Source organism: Moschus berezovskii, chromosome 25, assembly GCF_049115385.1.
Source record: "Moschus berezovskii isolate FMDL1 chromosome 25, NW_MosBer_1.0, whole genome shotgun sequence".
Lineage (NCBI taxonomy): Eukaryota > Metazoa > Chordata > Mammalia > Artiodactyla > Moschidae > Moschus > Moschus berezovskii.
The window spans coordinates 50,256,327-50,274,912 of NC_142484.1; the positions used below are offsets into that span (position 1 = coordinate 50,256,327).

General features: G+C 42.3%; 1 long non-coding RNA gene across 2 annotated transcripts in view; it reads left to right on the top strand.

Moving 5' to 3' along the window:
* Window positions 1-1,310: 1,310 nt before the first annotated feature.
* Window positions 1,311-18,586, top strand: part of LOC148773940 (uncharacterized) — a 30,747-nt gene continuing 13,471 nt past the window's right edge. For both annotated transcript variants that reach the window (XR_016036450.1, XR_016036451.1), the window contains exons 1-2: window positions 1,311-2,650; window positions 12,711-12,891. This is a non-coding gene — a long non-coding RNA (uncharacterized LOC148773940). The remainder of the gene's footprint in view (window positions 2,651-12,710; window positions 12,892-18,586) is intronic.

The window sequence follows — 18,586 nt, forward strand, 5'->3', positions numbered from 1 at the left end:
GGATGTAATAGCTTCATAAAGTGAGGTCTTTTCCTCCTGTTGTTTGAAACAGTTTTTACAATGAATAAGGACTGTCTGTTCCGTCTATGGGGTCACACAGAGTCGGACACGACTGAAGTGACTTAGCAGCAGCAGCAGCTCTTTGAGTCAGTATATCATCCTGTAAAAATCCTCTCTCATGGTATCTTTGAAGTAAAGACAGAGAAATTTCCTCTTTCCAAACTGAAATTCTGCAATTCTCCATTCCTCCCTGTCTCCTGGACTTTGGGAACCATTGTTCTACTTTATTTCTCTATGAATTTGACTGCTCTGGGTACCTCATATTAATGAAACTCAAACACTAGAATTTTAATATGAGTTTTCATTCAGGATTTTACTTCAGAGGAATTTTATGCAGACTTGTAAACTGTGCACTAGAGCTATTGAATTCCTATTTGAAGTAATAGCCATACATAATTGAATAAGATTTACTATTACTGAGCGTGCCTAAAAGAATGCTTGTCACGTTTTGATTATAATTCCTAGTGAGAGGTTTTTAAAATGTATTAAGCAATGATGTTATCCTTGAGGTAGCCTCCTTAGGTATCTTGGAGAAGGTAACATTTGAATATATGTTCCCGTGAATATCAGTGCAGTTTATTTGTAGTCATTTCTCATTTTAATGAAACTTGCCAATATTTGAAAATGTTTCAGGTAGTTGATCACATTCTTTCTGTAAGGTATAGTTCAGGCGAGGCAGAAAAAGGAAAGACGACCTCAACAGAAGTAGGTTACCTTTATTCAGGCAAGGAGGGGGCGACAGTCAGTCTAACGACCAGGCTGAGCGCGGAGAGGGATCAGGGAGGCTCCATATTTATAGGGAGGTTTGTGGAAGCGATAAGGAAAACGTTAATCAGGCAGGATGGTTTGGGTATTCTTCAGTTGAGATGGCATTTGTAGTTGGGCAGGGGATGATAAGTCTTCAGGGCAGGTGTAGGGGGTGGAAGGTTTCTGGACAGGGGGTGATAAGTCCCAGAGAGATGCAACTGGCCTGGAGCCATCAGGGTGGGACCTAAAGTTCTGTTTTGTTTCCTCTGAAGTTAGGTGATTCAGCAAGGGCCTTTGAGACTGTTGTTTTCTTTTCTAGGCCCAAAAGACTCCTTCCGTTTCAAAATACCCAGTTGGGTTTAAAGTAAATTGCACGTATTTAAGTCCCTGATTTGAAGAAAAGTGGGCTTGTGTAAAGTATTTTAAAATATTTAAATGAATGTCCTTGCTGAAAACAGGAATTCACAGCTTGGATTTTAAAATACTTGACACCAACTGTTTTTTTTTTTTGCAAGAACACTTTTTAAACAATGTCTGTTAAATAATTCTAGAGAAAGTACTATTTAATGCCTGAAAAGAGTAGGTCGTGAAATATAGCTTGAGTTTTCAGAATAATGTATATTTTACAGTTTAAAATCAGTAAAGTTTATTCCTAGAATATGTTTCACCTTATGTGTTATTTGAGTAACAGTAATTTTCCAGGTACTTAGGTTTGTTTTTTTTTTCCTTTTAAAGTAGTTCCTTCTCTTTATTTAGGGGCTTCTAAGAGGCTCAAATGGAGAAGGCAATGGCAACCCACTCCAGTACTCTTGCCTGGAAAATCCCATGGACAGAGGAGCCTGGTAAGCCGCAGTCCATGGGGTCGCGAAGAGTCGGACACGACTGAGCGGCTTCACTTTCACTTTTCACTTTCATGCATGGGAGAAGGAAATGTCAACCCACTCCAGTGTTCTTGCCTGGAGAATCCCAGGGACAGCGGAGCCTGGTGGGCTGCCGTCTATGGGGTCACACAGAGTCGGACACGACTGAAGAGACTTAGCAGCAGCAGCAGCAACAGGCTCAAAGCATTTTATGAAAGAGTTAACACATTTCAAAGTTTGTTGATATTTCTAGAAAGGCATGCACATGTAACATATTTATTAAAAACATGGGGTTTAAAGTCCTGTCTGTAACACTTTGAGTCTCAGTTTCCTCATGTGAAATACAGGGAATAATATGTTAAATACAGTAATATCTACCTCATAGGTGGCTGTGAAGATTAAATGAGAAAATAAAGTTAAGCCTCTTACTAGAATGCCATGCACAAAGAAAAATTTCATTATTCTGTTGTTGCAAGGACATAATTGCTGAGGTTTAAAAAAGAATTGTTCTTGTGTTCTGTATTAGCATCATCATTTTGTCTTTTCAACACTGATTTTCGAAAGAACATGTTTCCTTTCCTACAGTTTCCCCCTTCGTTTTTTTCTCTTTCATCCTTCTAATCCAAAGATCTATGTCCCAAGGAATTTTGATACTACAACCTGTGTTTCAAAAATAGAAATGTGTTACTGTGATAGAAGCAGCTTAGCTAAGACTGTCAAGTTCACATTAGAGCCATTTGTAGAATTAAAAAAAAACTGTTTGTGTAGAAAACAAACAAAAAACACATTATTCCTATTTACACCCACAGAAGGCAGCCCATCTGCTGTTTATCTAATCTTGATTCAGAAACATACAACAATAGAATAACAACATCGTATCTAACTTAAGATTTTAGCTTCATTTTCTGATAAGAGTGTTTCCCCTTTACCAGACAATACCAAAAGGAATCAGCATTGTTTATGAAAGGACCGTAAGGAAACGGGTATGTTTTACTCTTCCAACATTAATGATAGCAAATAATTCTCTATAAATATATAGTATGTACTACTAATTTTTTTTTTCTTTCCTGCTACTAATCTTTATATGCAGAGTACATCATGAGGAACGCAGGGCTGGATGAAGCACAAGCTGGAATCAAGATTGCCAGGAGAACTATCAATAACCTCAGATATGCAGGTGACACCACCCTTATGGCAGAAAGTGAAGAGGCACTAAAAAGCCTCTTGATGAAAGTGAAAAAGGAGAGTGAAAAGGTTGGCTTGAAGTTCAACATTCAGAAAACAAAGATCATGGCATCTGGTCCCATCCCTTCATGGGAAATAGATGGAGAAACAGTGGAAACAGTGTCAGACTGTATCTTCTTGGGCTCCAAAATCACTGTAGATGCTGATTGCAGCCAGGAAATTAAAAGACGCGTACTCCTTGGAAGGAAAGTTATGACCAACCTAGATAGCATATTAAAAAGCAGAGACATGACTTTGCCAACCAAGGTCTGTCTAGTCAAGGCTATGGTTTCTCCCGTGGTCATGTATGGATGTGAGAGTTGGACTGTGAAGAAAGCTGATCGCCGAAGAATTGATGCTTTTGAACTGTGGTGTTGGAGAAGACTCTTGAGAGTCCTTTGGACTGCAAGGAGATCCAACCAGTCCATTCTAAAGGAGATCAATCCTGGGTGTTCATTGGAAGGACTGAGGCTAAAGTTGAAACTCAAATACTTTGGCCACCTCATGGGAAGAGCTGACTCACTGGAAAAGACTTTGACGCTGGGAGTGATTGGGGGCAGGACGCAAGGGGACGACAGAGAATGAGATGGCTGGATGGCATCACCGACATGAGTCTGATGTGACTTGAGTTTGAGTGAACTCCGGGAGTTGATGATGGACAGGGAGGCCTGGCGTGCTGTGATTCATGGGGTCGCGGAGAGTCGGACACGACTGAGCGACTGAACTGAACTGAACTGACTGAACTAATCTTTAAAGTGGTAAGTATCCTGCCTGTGACTTCCTAGCACCAAACTGATTTTTCCTCAAAACTGTTCAGTGCCTGTAATAGAGAGAAAGAGGGAGCCTTACTGGAAACATATTCTAAGTCTCTAATAGGATGTGAGAGTTGGACTGTGAAGAAAGCTGATCGCCGAAGAATTGATGCTTTTGAACTGTGGTGCTGGAGAAGACTCTTGAGAGTCCCTTGGACTGCAAGGAGATCCAACCAGTCCATTCTAGGGGAGATCGATCCTGGGTGTTCATTGGAAGGACTTATGCTAAAGCTGAAACTCCAATACTTTGGCCACCTCATGCGACGAGTTGACTCACTGGAAAAGACTCTGATGCTGGGAGCGATTGGGGGTAGGAGGAGACGGGGACGACAGAGAATGAGATGGCTGGATGGCATCACTGACTCAATGGACATGAGTTTGAGTGAACTCCGGGAGTTGGTGATGGACAGGGAGGCCTGGCGTGCTGTGGTTCATGGGGTCGCTAAGAGTCGGACATGACTGAGCGACTGAACTGAACAAGAATACATTTTGAAATATTATACTTTAGAAGTGTAGAATATTAAATTTATTTTAAAAGTATTCATACTATTATGTACAGGCTGTAAAATGCTATCAAGGAGCACTTCTGGATAAATACTTTAAAATATACAAGACATTTTGGCCGCTGCGAAACAGACTAAACAGCCTAAGCCCTGACTTCCATTTTAGGCTTAACTGCAGATGTATCTGGCGGTGGTGGTGGTGGTGGTGTTCATTCGTTAAGTTGTGTCCGACTCTTTGTGACCCCGTGAACTGCAGCTCACCAGGCTTCCCTGTCCTTCACTGTCTTCCAACATGTACTATCTGGTGTACAAATAGTTTACACATATTTAGGAAAAAATTCAGTGTTCTTGCCACAGTCTTCAGCAGGGCACAGCAAACTTTCTCTGTAAGGTCATACAGCAGACATTTTAGGCTTTGTCAGCCATGTGGTTTTTGTTGCAACAACTCAGCTCTGCTGGTGTAGTTCAAAAGCAGCTATCAGTCACTTCATTCGCTCAGTTCAGTTCAGTTCACTCGCTCAGTCAAGTCCGACTCTTTGCGACCCCGTGAATCACAGCACGCCAGGCCTCCCTGTCCGACACCAACTCCCGGGGTTCACTCAAACTCACGTCCATCGAGTCGGTGATGCCATCCAGCCATCTCATTCTCTGTCGTCCCCTTGCCTCCTGTCCCCAATCCCTCCCAGCATCACAGTCTTTTCCAGGTGGTCAAAGGTATTAGAGTTTCAGGTTTAGCACCAGTCCTTCCAATGAACACACAGGACTGATCTCCTTTAGGATGGACTGGTGGGATCTCCTTGCAGTCCACGGGACTCTCAAGAGACTTCTCCAACACCACAGTTCAAAAGCATCAATTCTTTGGTGATCAGCTTTCTTCACAGTCCAACTCTCCCATCCATACATGACCACTGGAAAAGCCACAGCCTTAACTAGATGGACCTTGGTTGGCACAGTAATGTCTCTGCTTTTTAATATGCTACCTTGGTTGGTCATAGCTTTCCTTCCAAGGAGTAAGCGGCTTTTAATTTCATGGCTGCAATCAGCATAGCATCTGCAGTACTTTTGGAGCCCCAAAAATACAGTCGGACACTGTTTCCACTGTTTCTCCATCTATTTCCCATGAAATGACGGGACCAGATGCCATGATCTTACTTTTCTGAATGTTGAGCTTCAAGCCAACTTTTTCACTCTCCTGTTTCACTTTCACCAGGAGGATTTTTACTTCCTCTTCACTTTCTGCCATAAGGGTGGTGTCATCTGCATATCTGAGGTTATTGATATTTCTCACGGCAATCTTGATTCCAGCTGGTGCTTCATCCAGCCCAGCGTTCCTCACGATGTCCTCTGCATATAAGTTAAGTAAGCAGGGTGACAATATACAGCCTTGACGTACTCTTTTTCCTCTTTGGAACCTGTCTCTTGTTCCGTGTCCAGTTCTAACTGTTGCCTCCTGACCTGCATACAGATCTCTCAAGAGGGAGTTCAGGTGATCTGGTATTCCCATCTCTTTCAGCATTTTCCACAGTTTATTGTGATCCACACAGTCAAAGGCTTTGGATAGTCAAGAAAGCAGAAATAGATGTTTTTCTGGAAGTCTCTTGCTTTTTCCATGATCCAGCAGATGTTGGCAATTTGGTCTCTGGTTCCTCCGCCTTTTCTAAAACCAGCTTGAACATCTGGAAGTTCACGGTTCACATATTGCTCAATCCTGGCTTGGAGAATTTTGAGCTTGACTTTACTAGCTTGACTGCAACTGTGTGGTAGTTTGAGCATTCTTTGGCATTCCCTTTCTTTGGGACTGGAATGAAGACTGACCTTTTCTAGTCCTGTGGCCACTGCTGAGTTTTCCAAATTTCCTGGCATATTGAGTGCAGCACTTTCACTGCATCATCTTTCAGGATTTGAAAGAGCTCTACTGGAATTCCATCACCTCCACTAGCTTTGTTCATAGTGATGCTCTCTAAGGCCCACTTGAATTCACATTTCAGGATGTCTGGCTCTAGGTGAATGATCACACCATCGTGATTATCTGGGTCGTGAAGATCTTTTTTGTACACTTCTTCTGTGTATTCTTGCCACCTCTTCTTAATATCTTCTGCTTCTGTTAGGTCCATACCATTTCTGTCCTTTATCGAGCCCATCTTGGCAAGAAATATTCCCTTGGTATCTCTAATTTTCTTGAAAAGATCTCTTCTCTTTCCTATTCTGTTGTTTTCCTCTATTTCTTTGCATTGATCGCAGAGGAAGGCTTTCTGAGCTCTCCTTGCTATTCTTTGGAACTCTGCATTCAGATGCTTATGTCTTTCCTTTTCTCCTTTGCTTTTTGCTTCTCTTCTTTTCACAGCTATTTGTAAGGCCTCCCCGGACAGCCATTCTGCTTTTTTGCATTTCTTTTCCATGGGGATGGTCTTGATCCCTGTCTCTTGTACAATGTCACGAACCTCCGTCTGGCACTGTATCTATCAGATCTAGTCCCTTCAATCTATTTCTCACTTCCACAGTATAATCATAAGGGATTTGATTTAGGTCATATCTGAATGGTCTAGTGGTTTTCCCTACTTACTTCAATTTAAGTCTGAATTTGGCTATAAGGACGTCATGACCAGAGCCACAGTCAGCTCCTGGTCTTTTTTTTTTGCCAACTGTATAGAGCTTCTCCACTTTGGCTGCAAATAATATAATCAGTCTGACTTCAGTGTTGACCATCTGGTGATGTCCATGTGTAGAGAATTCTCTTGTGTTGTTGAAAGAGAGTGTTTGCTATGACCAGTGCATTCTCTTGGCAAAACTCTATGAGCCTTTGCCCTGCTTCATTCTGTGCTCCAAGGCCAAATTTGCCTGTTACTCCAGGTGTTTCTTGACTTCCTACTTTTGCATTCCAGTCCCTATAATGAAAAGGACATCTTTTGGGGGTGTTAGTTCTAAAAGGTCTTGTAGGTCATCATAGAACCGTTGAACTTTGGCTTCTTCACCGTTACTGGTTGGGGCACAGACTTGGATTACTATAATACTGAATGGTTTGCCTTGGAAACGAACAGAGATCATTCTGTCATTTTTGAGACTGCATCCAAGTACTGCATTTCAGACTCTTTTGTTGACCATGATGGCTACTCCATTTCTTCTAAGGGATTCCTGCCCACAGTAGTAGATACAATGCTCATCTGAGTTAAATTCACCCATTCAGTCCATTTTAGTTCACGGATTCCTAGAATGTCTATGTTCACTCTTGCCATCTCCTGTTTGACCACTTCCAATTTGCCTTGATTCATGGACCTAACATTCCAGGTTCCTATGCAATATTGCTCTTTACAGCATCGGACCTTGCTTCTATCACCAGTCACCTCCACAACTGGGTACTGGTTTTGCTTTGGCTCCATCCCTTCATTCTTTCTGGAGTTATTTCTCCACTGATCTCCAGGAGCATACTGGACACCTACCGACCTGGGGAATTCCTCATTCAGTATCCTATCATTTTGCCTTCTCATAATGTTCATGGGGTTCTCAAGGCAAGTATACTGAAGTGGTTTGCCATTCCCTTCTCCCGTGGACCACATTCTGTCAGACCCCTCCACCACGACCCGCCCATCTTGGGAGGCCCCACACGGCATGCCTTAGTTTATTTTTTTTTTATTTGAAAAGTATTTATTTTCAAAAAATTTGTTATTTAAGTTAACACACAAGAGGTTATTTAAAAATATGGAATGCTTCACGAATTTGCGTGTCATCCTTGAGCAGGCGCCCATGGCTTAGTTTCATTGAGTTAGACAAGGCTGTGGTCTGTGTGATCAGTTAGGTCCAATTCTTTGCAACCCCATGGACTGTAGCACCCCAGGCTTCCCTGTCCTTCACCAACTCCCGGAGCTTGCTCAAACTCATGTCCATCGCGTCGGTGATGCCATCCAGCCATCTCATCCTCTGTCGTTCCCTTCTCCTCCCGCCTTCAATCTTTCCTGGCATCACGGTCTTTTCCAGTGAGTCTGTTCTTTGCTTCAGGTGACTGAAGTATTGAAGCTTCAGCTTCACATCAGTCCTTCCAGTTGAGTATTCAGGACTGATTTCCTTTAGGATTAACTGCTTTGATCTCCTTGCAGTCCAAAGGACTCTCAAGAGTCTTCTCCAACACCACAGTTCAAAAGCATCAATTCCTAAGCTTTCTTTATAGTCCAACTTGCACACCCATACATGACTCTAGGAAAAACCATAGCTTTGAGCAGTGACCCCACAAGACAGTTGACCCAGACTTGCCTGTGAGTGTCCAGGAGTCTCTGGCAGAGGGGTGAGTCAGCAGTGGCCTGCTGCAGGATGGGGAGGCGCTGAGTGTGCCAGTGCATGTACCAGACCTTTTGAAGGCGGTCGACATTGTCTTCATTACCTCCACCATGGTTTGGTCTCAGGTGAAACAACAGGGAGGGAACACAGCCCCACCCATCAACAGAAAATTGGGTTAAAGATTTACTGAGTATGGCCCCACCAATCGGAACAAGACCCAGTTTCCCCCACAGTCAGTCTCTCCCATCAGGAAGCTTCCATAAGCCTCTTATCTTTATCTGTCAGAGGCTGGGCCCAATGGAAATCACAATCACAGAAAAGCAGCCACAGACAATACATGAACAGCTTGGAAGTGTTTCCGGATGACGTTGTTTGCAGGGACATAATTGGGGCAGATTTGTTCTGTAGGTCGTAGTCTGCCAGCTTCTGAACTATAGCAAGCATTAGTCTCTATCACCTTAGATAATTCTTTCATTTCAGTGGTTGGTGACCTATGGCACTTTTCTGTCCCATGGAAACTGTCACTGTTTCATTCTTGTTACTGCTTTCGAGGATCATCATTTTACTCTATCATATAATGGTATTAAAAATACTCAATAAAGTAAATTCTAGCGCATCACTATAGTAAAGATATGCCAATAAATCTTATTTCCAGTTGTCTCTGAAGTCACACCACACCAGTTCAAGGAAACATTTGAGTAGTTTATGGGAATAGTAAAATAGAAACAACATAATGTGATAGTCATAGAAGCTTCTAGTTACTAAGTATGTACTGTGCATCAGGTTCTGTCCTCAGTGAATGTATACACATCATCTCCTTTATTCCTCAGAATAACACAATAAGTTGTATTCTGCTTTACAAATGAGGAACTGAGTCTTCTAATTAAATACAACTTATCTAGAGTCTTACAGTAAGTGATAAAGCTAAGGTGTGAATTGTATTTTTGATTCCAAAGACTACTAACCACCTACCTGATCATGTCGAATATGAAATCTTCCATTTTATTTCCTCGGCCTGCCTGACTGCTCAGTCGCTTCAGCTGTGTCTGACTGACTCTTTGTGACGCTATGGACCGCAGCCCGCCAGGCTCCTGTATCCATGGGAGTCTTCACATAAGAATGCTGGATTGGGTTGAGGATCTTCCCAAACCAGGGACTGAACCTGGGTCTCTTGCATCTTCTGCGTTGCAGGCAGATTCTTTACTGCTGAGCCACTGGGGAAACCCCTCTGCTGCTGCTGCTGCTACGTCACATCAGTAGTGTCCGACTCTGTGCGACCCCACAGACGGCAGCCCACCAGGCTCCCGCGTCCCTGGGATTCTCCAGGCAAGAACACTGGAGTGGGTTGCCATTTCCTTCTCCAATGCATGAAAGTGAAAGTGAAGTCGCTCAGTCGTGTCCGACTCCTAGCCATCCCATGGACTGCAGCCTACCAGGCTCCTCCGTCCATGGGATTTTCCAGGCAAGGGTACTGGAGTGGGTTGCCATTTCCTTCTCCAGAAACCCCTCTAGTGAATCACAAATATTTTATCAGTGATTTTATAAAATGTGTTAAGGTAATTTGGCTTCCCAGGTGGCACTAGTGGTACAGAATCCACCTGCAGTGCAGGAGACGCAAGAGATATGGGTTCAGTCCCTGGGTCGGGAAGATTCCCTGGAGGAGGAAATGGCAACTCACTCCAGGATTCTTTCCTGAAAAGTTCCATGGACAGAGGTGCCTGACAGGCTACAGTCCATGGGGTGGCAAAGAGTTTGACGTGACTGCACGCACTGTAGCTGGTTAAGGTCATTGAGTTCATTCCTACTGTTCAGGCTGTTAAAGAGCTAAGCAGTTTGTCTTAAAGTAGAGCATTAGGAAAATAAATATGCTCAGGTTTCTTCAGACAGTATGACTTCCGACAATACGTCTGAGTAGGAGCGTCAGCAAAGTCCGAACCAGTTAAATCTGGAAAGAACTCACTATTTGAGATATTACAGATCTTTCATGATTGAGGGGAGATCTCCAAAGAGTCCCCCACTTCAAAAATTATGATGAATTGGGACCAGCCCAATAAGGAGTTAGGGCTCATCAAGCAGGGGCTATTAGGTGGATGAGATGGGAAAGGTCACACAAGTGTGGTTGCTATTCATTTGGGGAAGGTGAGCCTTAGGCCAGTTGGTAAGCTGAGAAAGGGAGCCAGGAACTCCCTCGCTAGCCTAAATCACCAGGCCCATAGGCTGAAGTGTTTGCAGGTTAGCTGTGCCTCCTATCAATCAGCTAGAACAATACTTTCTCCAGGATTCCCATTGACTGATTCACCAAAGAGCTCAAAATATAAAGCCACCAAACACAAGAGAAAACAAGCCACTATGACTGAGTCACAGCATCAAACTTAGAACTGCAGATACTGAAATTGTCAAATACTGAATGACAGAATAGGTAAGTATGTAATGTTTACAGAAATAGGAAATATAGTCACAGGTTACCAATCTACAAGGAATTACTTGAAATAATAGATTAAAAAAGTCTACAAACATAATTTTTGAAATGGAAAATCATTCGATAGGATTCCTGAAATATTTAATAAGAAACAGCAATTCAGGCTGCTGTTTGAAGAGAAATTTCATAAGCTGGTAGTAGGTGAAAATAAAACTATCCAGAATGCCATAAGAGAGACAAGGAAAATGTGAAAGTGATGTCACGAGAAATGGAGGCAGAATGAGAAGGTCGAATAGGAGTATACTGGGTTGGCCCGAAAGATGGTATGGCTTTTCTGCACCTGAATGAACTTTGTGGCCAACCCAATAATTTGATTCCCAGGAGGGAGGGAATTGAGAGAATCTACGAGAGACAATATTTCGAGAGAGAATGACTACAGGTTTTCCACAACTGCTAAACACGTGAATTCACAGACCAAGGAGGTACTGTATACCACTAGCAGGAGAAGTACAAAGAAATACACCCTTCAGTGAAACTGCAGAACTCCAAGGACAGGAGTCACGAAAAACAGTCTCAGAAAAGGGGACAGACCTAAAAGAGACCAACGGTTAGAATGACAGCAGAGTCCTTAACAATACCAAAAGCCAGAAAACAATATATTTGAAATGTTGAGAGAAAAAAAACTTTTCAACCAGAATTCTGTACCATGTAAAACTCTTGTGGGGATGCACAGCCAGATCCCCTTCACAGAAGGACGAGCCTCTCCGCTGCAGGGAGCGGGGTCAGTAGACACCCTTCAGGTGGAGAGCTGCCTTATCTGAGGTGGATAATTAGGACTTGACTACACAGGAAAATGGCACCCACGTACCAAACTGACCTCTCATTCTCAAATTCACCCCGTTACTCATCCATTTCCTTTTCTATATCCTCTCATCTAACTACCAATTGCTTATTCTTTGAAGTCGATACCTATGTGTAGGTATATTTACCTAAGTCTATTTTATTTTACATAGCACTGAGATCAGTAACTATCCATCAAGCAATCTGGACTAGACTGAGTACTGAGAAGCAGATATGTGTGCATATGTGTCATCTTACAGCCAAGATAACATGAGATGATGAGAAAACCACGGCCAAAATATAGTGCTAACGTGTACACTTAAACACTGACTGACGCAGACAGAAATATCCATGAGATGGCATGCCCAAATTATTTCTAAAGTTGTTTGACAGACTTGTTTCCTCCCTCATGGCTCAGTGGTAAAAAATCTGACTGCCTGCCAATGCAGAAGACGTGGGTTCGATCCCCGGGCTGGGAAGATTCTCTGGAGAAGGACATGGCAACCCACGCCACTATTCTTGCCTGGGAAATCCCACAGACAGGAGCCTGGCAGGCTACAGTCCATGGGGTCGCAAAGACCCCACACGACTTAGCAACTAAAGAACAACAGAGGGCTAGATACTGTCAAGGGATATACAGATATCTGTCAGCAAGTTCACATTCTCCAGAAACGGCAAACTTAGCTGAGGGAAAAACAAACTGTACTGAAAATAGGTCACACTCAAAGAATGTTTAAAAAGCAATTAACTAGCTGCCATGGTATGGGAATTAAGCAGGACTTCAAGGATGAGTGTGATTTTAATTAAGCAGAGAGTTAAGAAAGGCCACCACAGGAGGCCATACGCTATCCCCTAGTTTCCATGACACTAAACTTTCATAGAGACCCTCATGTGGTTTATAAGCATTTTCTCTGAATCACATGCTAGGCTATTCTTACTGTATTGTTTTCATTACTGTATCTTGTTCTTCTCCTAGCAGGGGACGACAGAGGATGAGATGGTTGGACGGCATCCCTGACTCGATGGACATGAATTTCGGCAAGCTCCGTGAGTTGGTGATGGACAGGGAGGCCTGGCATGCTGCGGTCCATGGGGGTCACAAAGAGCTGGATATGACTGAGCAACTGAACTGATGATGACTGATGCTCTTGTTCTTGGTATGTCCTTTTTGATTCAGCTTCAAGGAATTCCATCCCGCAGCTTTTTAATTACCACTATTTTATATTAAAGATTATAAGTTTTCTTACCTAAACTGGAATTTCATTTAGATCACAGAAGCTAAAATTCCCCTACATTTAACCCCCTTCAGAAACTCTCTGCTCAGTAGGAACTCATTATTTCTACTATCATTTGCTCACCCTATTTATCTCCTGAGATATTTTCAGAGGAGCCAATCTGCTCATTTGAAATTCTATAACAATGATCATCTCTAACACGCACAGTTTTAATTATATGCTAGCTTGAACTATTTTTAATTGGTTATCATGTGTATGTCCTACCGTTCCCGTGAGGTTCTATTCTCCTGGAAAGCAGACTTTAGCTTTCTTCTACATATCTCTAAACACACAGAATGCCACATGCATAAGAGCTGTCATATAACTGTTCATTCCTTATTGAAAAGGATGAGGCTAATAATGTCAAATATCAAATACTGCTGAAAGTCAGTTCATGGAGCCATTCTATGCTGTCACGTCAGTCATGTCCAATTCTTTGTGACCCCATGGCAGGCTCCTCTGTCCATGGGATTCTCCAGGTAAGAATGGGTTGCCGTTTCGTCCTCCGGGCAATCTTTTCAACCCAGGGATCGAACTCATGTCTCTTACATCTCCTGCACTGGCAGGTGGGTTCTTTACCACTCATGCCACCTGGAGCTAGCAGTTCATGGAGGCAGGTATTCTCAAAGATTCTCTGGTTTCCTCTCTCTCTATGAGTGTTTTAACTTAAGAGCTCTAGTTTTACTCTAGAAACTTCCCAACTGGGCTTCCTTACAACCTCCTCTCCTATGCTGTTGTCAAAGTGATCTTCCTGAAACCCAAATCTGATTTCATCACCCCAATGCTCAAAGTCTTTCAATAGTTTCTCACTGCTCTAGGGGAAAAAACCCCGAACTCCTCAGCATGTTTCATCTCCTTCGGTGGCCCTGGTACCTAAATGCCTTTTCGTCCTCCTTGCCTCTGCATGAGCTGTTTCCTTGTCTGAGATTTCCAACTGCCGCCTCTGTACCCTAGTCAAATCAGAGTACTGCCTTGTTTGTGAACAAGACTTTCCACAGTGACTTAAAAGGCTTTCTTCTTTGGAATCCCAAAGCACACTGTGTATGATCTTATCATACCTACTGCTCTTTTGTCTTCCATCTCTGCGTTCCTAGCACCTAGAAGAACGCTTTTCACTTAGGAGTGCTGAATGAAAGGAAAAGGCAGCAAAGAGAAAGGATCTTTGACGGTGGTTTAAAAACAGGTCATTGGTTATGTTAGCAGTTGGGGAAGAAGGTGAAAAAGACCAGAGATACAAAGAATGAAGGATGGAACTGGTAGAAAGGAAACATTTAAAATATTTCAAAAATCTCGCAAGGAAAATAAAAGAAATGGATACAAGAGAGAAAACACATCAAAGTTAGCAAACACGTAAAGGTAACGGATACAAGATAGAAAACATGTCAAAGGCGGCTCCTTTTCAAAACCTAGAGTCGCTGACCAAGTTAGAAGGCAAAAGCAAGCGAGCTGAGAGGACAAACAAGAAGGTCTAAAAAGAGAGTACGTCGAGGAATCGTATCCTACATGACAAGGACAGGGAAGACTGAAAGAAAGGCTGGAATGAGCCTGGAAGGATACAGCACAGCCACGGAAACACAGAAGGGAGAATTTCGGGCATCATAATGTTCATTCTTTCGGTTTCCCAGGCTTGGAAATCTTAAAAAAAATTTCTTTTGGCACATTCCTTCTCTCCAACTGCTTTGAATCCATCACCAACTCCTATCTTTTCATTTCTTCTTTTTGAATATCTTTCAGATCAGCTATTACTCTCTTGGCACCGTCACTGTTCTTTCATAAACCTCCAACGTCTCTTAACTGAATTACTGCAGAGCTCCTAAGAGGTTTCTAATTCTAGTGTCTCTACCACCAAATATAACAAGAAGGCACACCCTGCCCACTCTCAGACATTCTCTGTGAAGCTTTCTCCCACCTCCTCCCCACCAGATTTAATCACCCCCTCCTCATCCATGCTACCAAACAGGGGTTGGCCAACTGTGGCCAGCTGGTCAAATCGGGCCCCTTCCTATTTTGGAAACAGTTTTACTGCAACACAGCCACTCCTACTTTGACTGCGTACGGTCTATGGCTGCTTTCATGGTATTAACAGCAGAAATGAATGGTGGCAACAAAGACCATGTGACCCACAAAGCCTAAAGTTATTTATTAGGCTATTTCATTTATAATACAGTATTTATTATATTGGTTATTTTTCTCTTCATAGAAAAATTTGACTACCTCTGGACTATACCATGATATTTGCATTTTACTTTAATTATTACCTTATCCTACTGATAATAAAAGTTGATAACAGGCACTTACTGAGATGGGCACTGTTCTGAGCCATTAGGTATATTATCTCATTTACTTCTTACAACATTGCTAAGGGACAGATATTATTCCTATTTCCATTTTACAGATGAGGAAACTGAAGCTTATTATTCTAGACCCCATGCTTTCAACTACAACACAAATAATGACTACCCTATTTTCTTGAGCTTATTAAGAACAAAGATCATGTCGAAATCAGTTTTGTATTCCCAGAGACTCACACAGTGTCTGACAGAGTAGGTATTCCATAATTGTTTGCTAAGTTAATCTCACTAAAATAACCACTTTTACTCTGCCTTCTCTCCCATGAGCAATGACTTGGTTGCTCGCTGTATCGCGTCTAAACTCCTCTGGCTGGCATGAAGCCTGACCATAATCTGGGACAACTGAACCTAGCAAAGTTCAGAAAGGTCAATAAAGATCAACTCCTGTTTCAGAATTGGCTGCTTTTCCTTTGGACACCGTATGACTCGAACTCAGCACATGAGATAAACTAAGCTGCCGATAAAACTCACCTGCCATCACGGGACCTGTGGAGGCTGCCGTGGTAGCTGCTCACTTTGCTGTGGACACTCCCTGCTGTGCTTCTCTGGTCATCCGCCACGGCCAGCTGAGTTGAAGGAGCATGTGTGGATATCCCTTGAGTGGAAGTTCCTCTTGATTTCCTTATGGTAGGAGTATCTGGATCCCTCAGGAGGGACTGAGCAAAGTCAGGTTCCTGGAGGACCTGTCGGCTGTCGTTCGCTATCCTAGATAACAAAATACTAAGTGTAAGATAGCAACCCTACAGACCAAAAACGATTCTCTGACAGACTGATGCTATTCTTCAAAAAAGAAAGCTCTCCAAACAATGTCTTTAGGACAGATATAAGGTAACACTGTTGACAGAAGAGAGACTAACACAAAAATCTGTGTCAATCTGTTCCCTAAACTGGTATGATGGAAAGAGGTTCGTATTAGAATATGGAACTCAGGATGTTAGTTCCAGTTCTATCAATAGATATGTGATCTTACGCAAGTCATTATCCCCTTTACTTAATTTTCCTCATCTATAAAATGACCGCATGCAATTTCATCATTTTTCAAAAGCCCCTTTCGGCTAAAGAAATTTATCGTTCTTGAAGACACTGAAATATTGCAAAGGTACTACCGTAAAGTAAAAATAGTATTTTCTTGCATGGTTTATAGAAGTAGTGGAGGTCTCATCATGGCATAGACTCATTTTTTAATTTGTAAGAGCAGTTGTTTTGGGGTTACAAGATGATTTTATGACAGAATCTGTTGTCTAGTGCTTGAATAAACCTGACCGTAACTAGAACAAAACATATGAGAAATTAATTTACGCAAACACACAACGAAGTCCCAGACATAATAAAGGCTTAGGAGAAAAAGAATTAAGGGGACGAATTATGTCCAGAGCTAAAGTTTTTAACTGCTATGAAATGACTAAAAGCAGATCGGTGTTTATGTTGATGAACAAAATGGTAATTAAAGAGCCAATTCAACAGGTGCAAAGTTCAGTGTATCAGTTTGGGTAAATAAGTGACCATAAGAATCATAAAGTTAAAATGAGACAATATTATTTTTAAAAAAAGCTCCGACATGTGAAGATTAGATCATAAATTGACAAAGTGCATACATTCTAAGTTTCCAAATTAGGAAAGAATCACTGCTGTTACTGCCATTGTTATTTTTCGAGCTGGGGTAGAAGAACTCAAAGACTAGTATTTGTTGAGTACCTGCATAATGCCAAGCATTTTACATATATTCTCTGTTAATCTTTCTTAATACTGTTTTTATTATAGAGATTAACTCCTGAACAGACACGTCTATGGGGGTGGAGATCCATCAAGAGTAAATACTATGATCCCCATTTCATAGATGAAGAAACTGAGGTCACAAAGGATTAAAGAACTTTTCAAAAGTCATACAGAGGAACAACAACTGGGGATCAAACTGACGTTTAAATGTTTCAAAGTGAATCATAAAGGAATGATACAACATAATGTTTACCTATGTCCTGAAAGTATCACAAACTAGACAGAAGAAAGAACAACTCCAACAAAGCTATTACCACATTTATTCTTCTGTCGTCAATGGCCCTGTGCACATATACACACATCCAAAGTTGCTCTGGACTGCTGAATTTATTTTCTAAACTTATTTTTTAAAATTGGTTCAAACTGATTTCTGGTCATTCCAAACATTTAATCTACCTTCAAATGGTGAAGGTCTGTCTCCTCATTTTACAAATAAGAAAACAGGGGTCCAGAAAAATCAAGTGATGTGACCCAGATAACTCCAAAACAAGATGTCTAAAACTATTTCAACCACTGTCAGAATTATTAGCATCAGTTCAGTCGCTCAGTTGAGTCCGACTCTTTGCGACCCCATGAATCACAGCACGCCAGGCCTCCCTGTCCATCACCGACTCCCGGAGTTCACTCAAACTCGTATCCATCACGTTGGTGATGCCATCCAGCCATCTCATTCTCTGTCGTCCCCTTGCCTCCTGCCCCCAATCCCTCCCAGCATCAGAGTCTTTTCCAGTGAGTCCACTCTTTGCATGAGGTGGCCAAAGTATTGGAGTTTCGGCTTTGGCATCCGTCCTTCCAATGAACACCCAGGACTGATCTCCTTTAGCATGGACTGGTTGGATCTCCTTGCATATGTGGTTCACTGAGAGAAGGACCACCAACTTGACTGTCATAATTTTAGAAGCCAGTCTTTCAACAGCACAGTATAACAGAGGGGTTAACAGTAAAGACTAGATGCTAGAATCAGACTGCTTGGGTTTGAATCTCAGTTCTACCACTCACCAGCTACTGAACCTTGGTTCTGTGTTCTCATCTGTAAAACGACCATCTTCCTCACAAGGTTGTCTAGGGGAGTGAATGATTTCGTGCTTAGAACAGTGCTTGGAGTATTAAGTGGACTCAATTGATTGGAAACCATTGTTATGGTTACTCTCTAGTCATTTCTCAAAGGCTCAACCAGACAAACGCTACCAATGACTGTAGGCTGCTCACACTCTGCAGGAGTGACTCTCTAGCCCAGAGCACAGTCCCAGCAGGGAGGGTCACAATGCCTTTGCTGAGTCAGGGAAGTGGGTGGTCCATGGTTCCAGAAAACCAAATGGCAGGGTTTTGAGGAGGTCGAACCAGTTTCAAAAGGATTCTGGCCCGGTCAGGATCCCCAAGATAACTGGGATGAGTCCCCAAAAGGGCAGTGTTGGTTTAGTTTAGCCCCATCTCAAGTTTCTAACACAAAA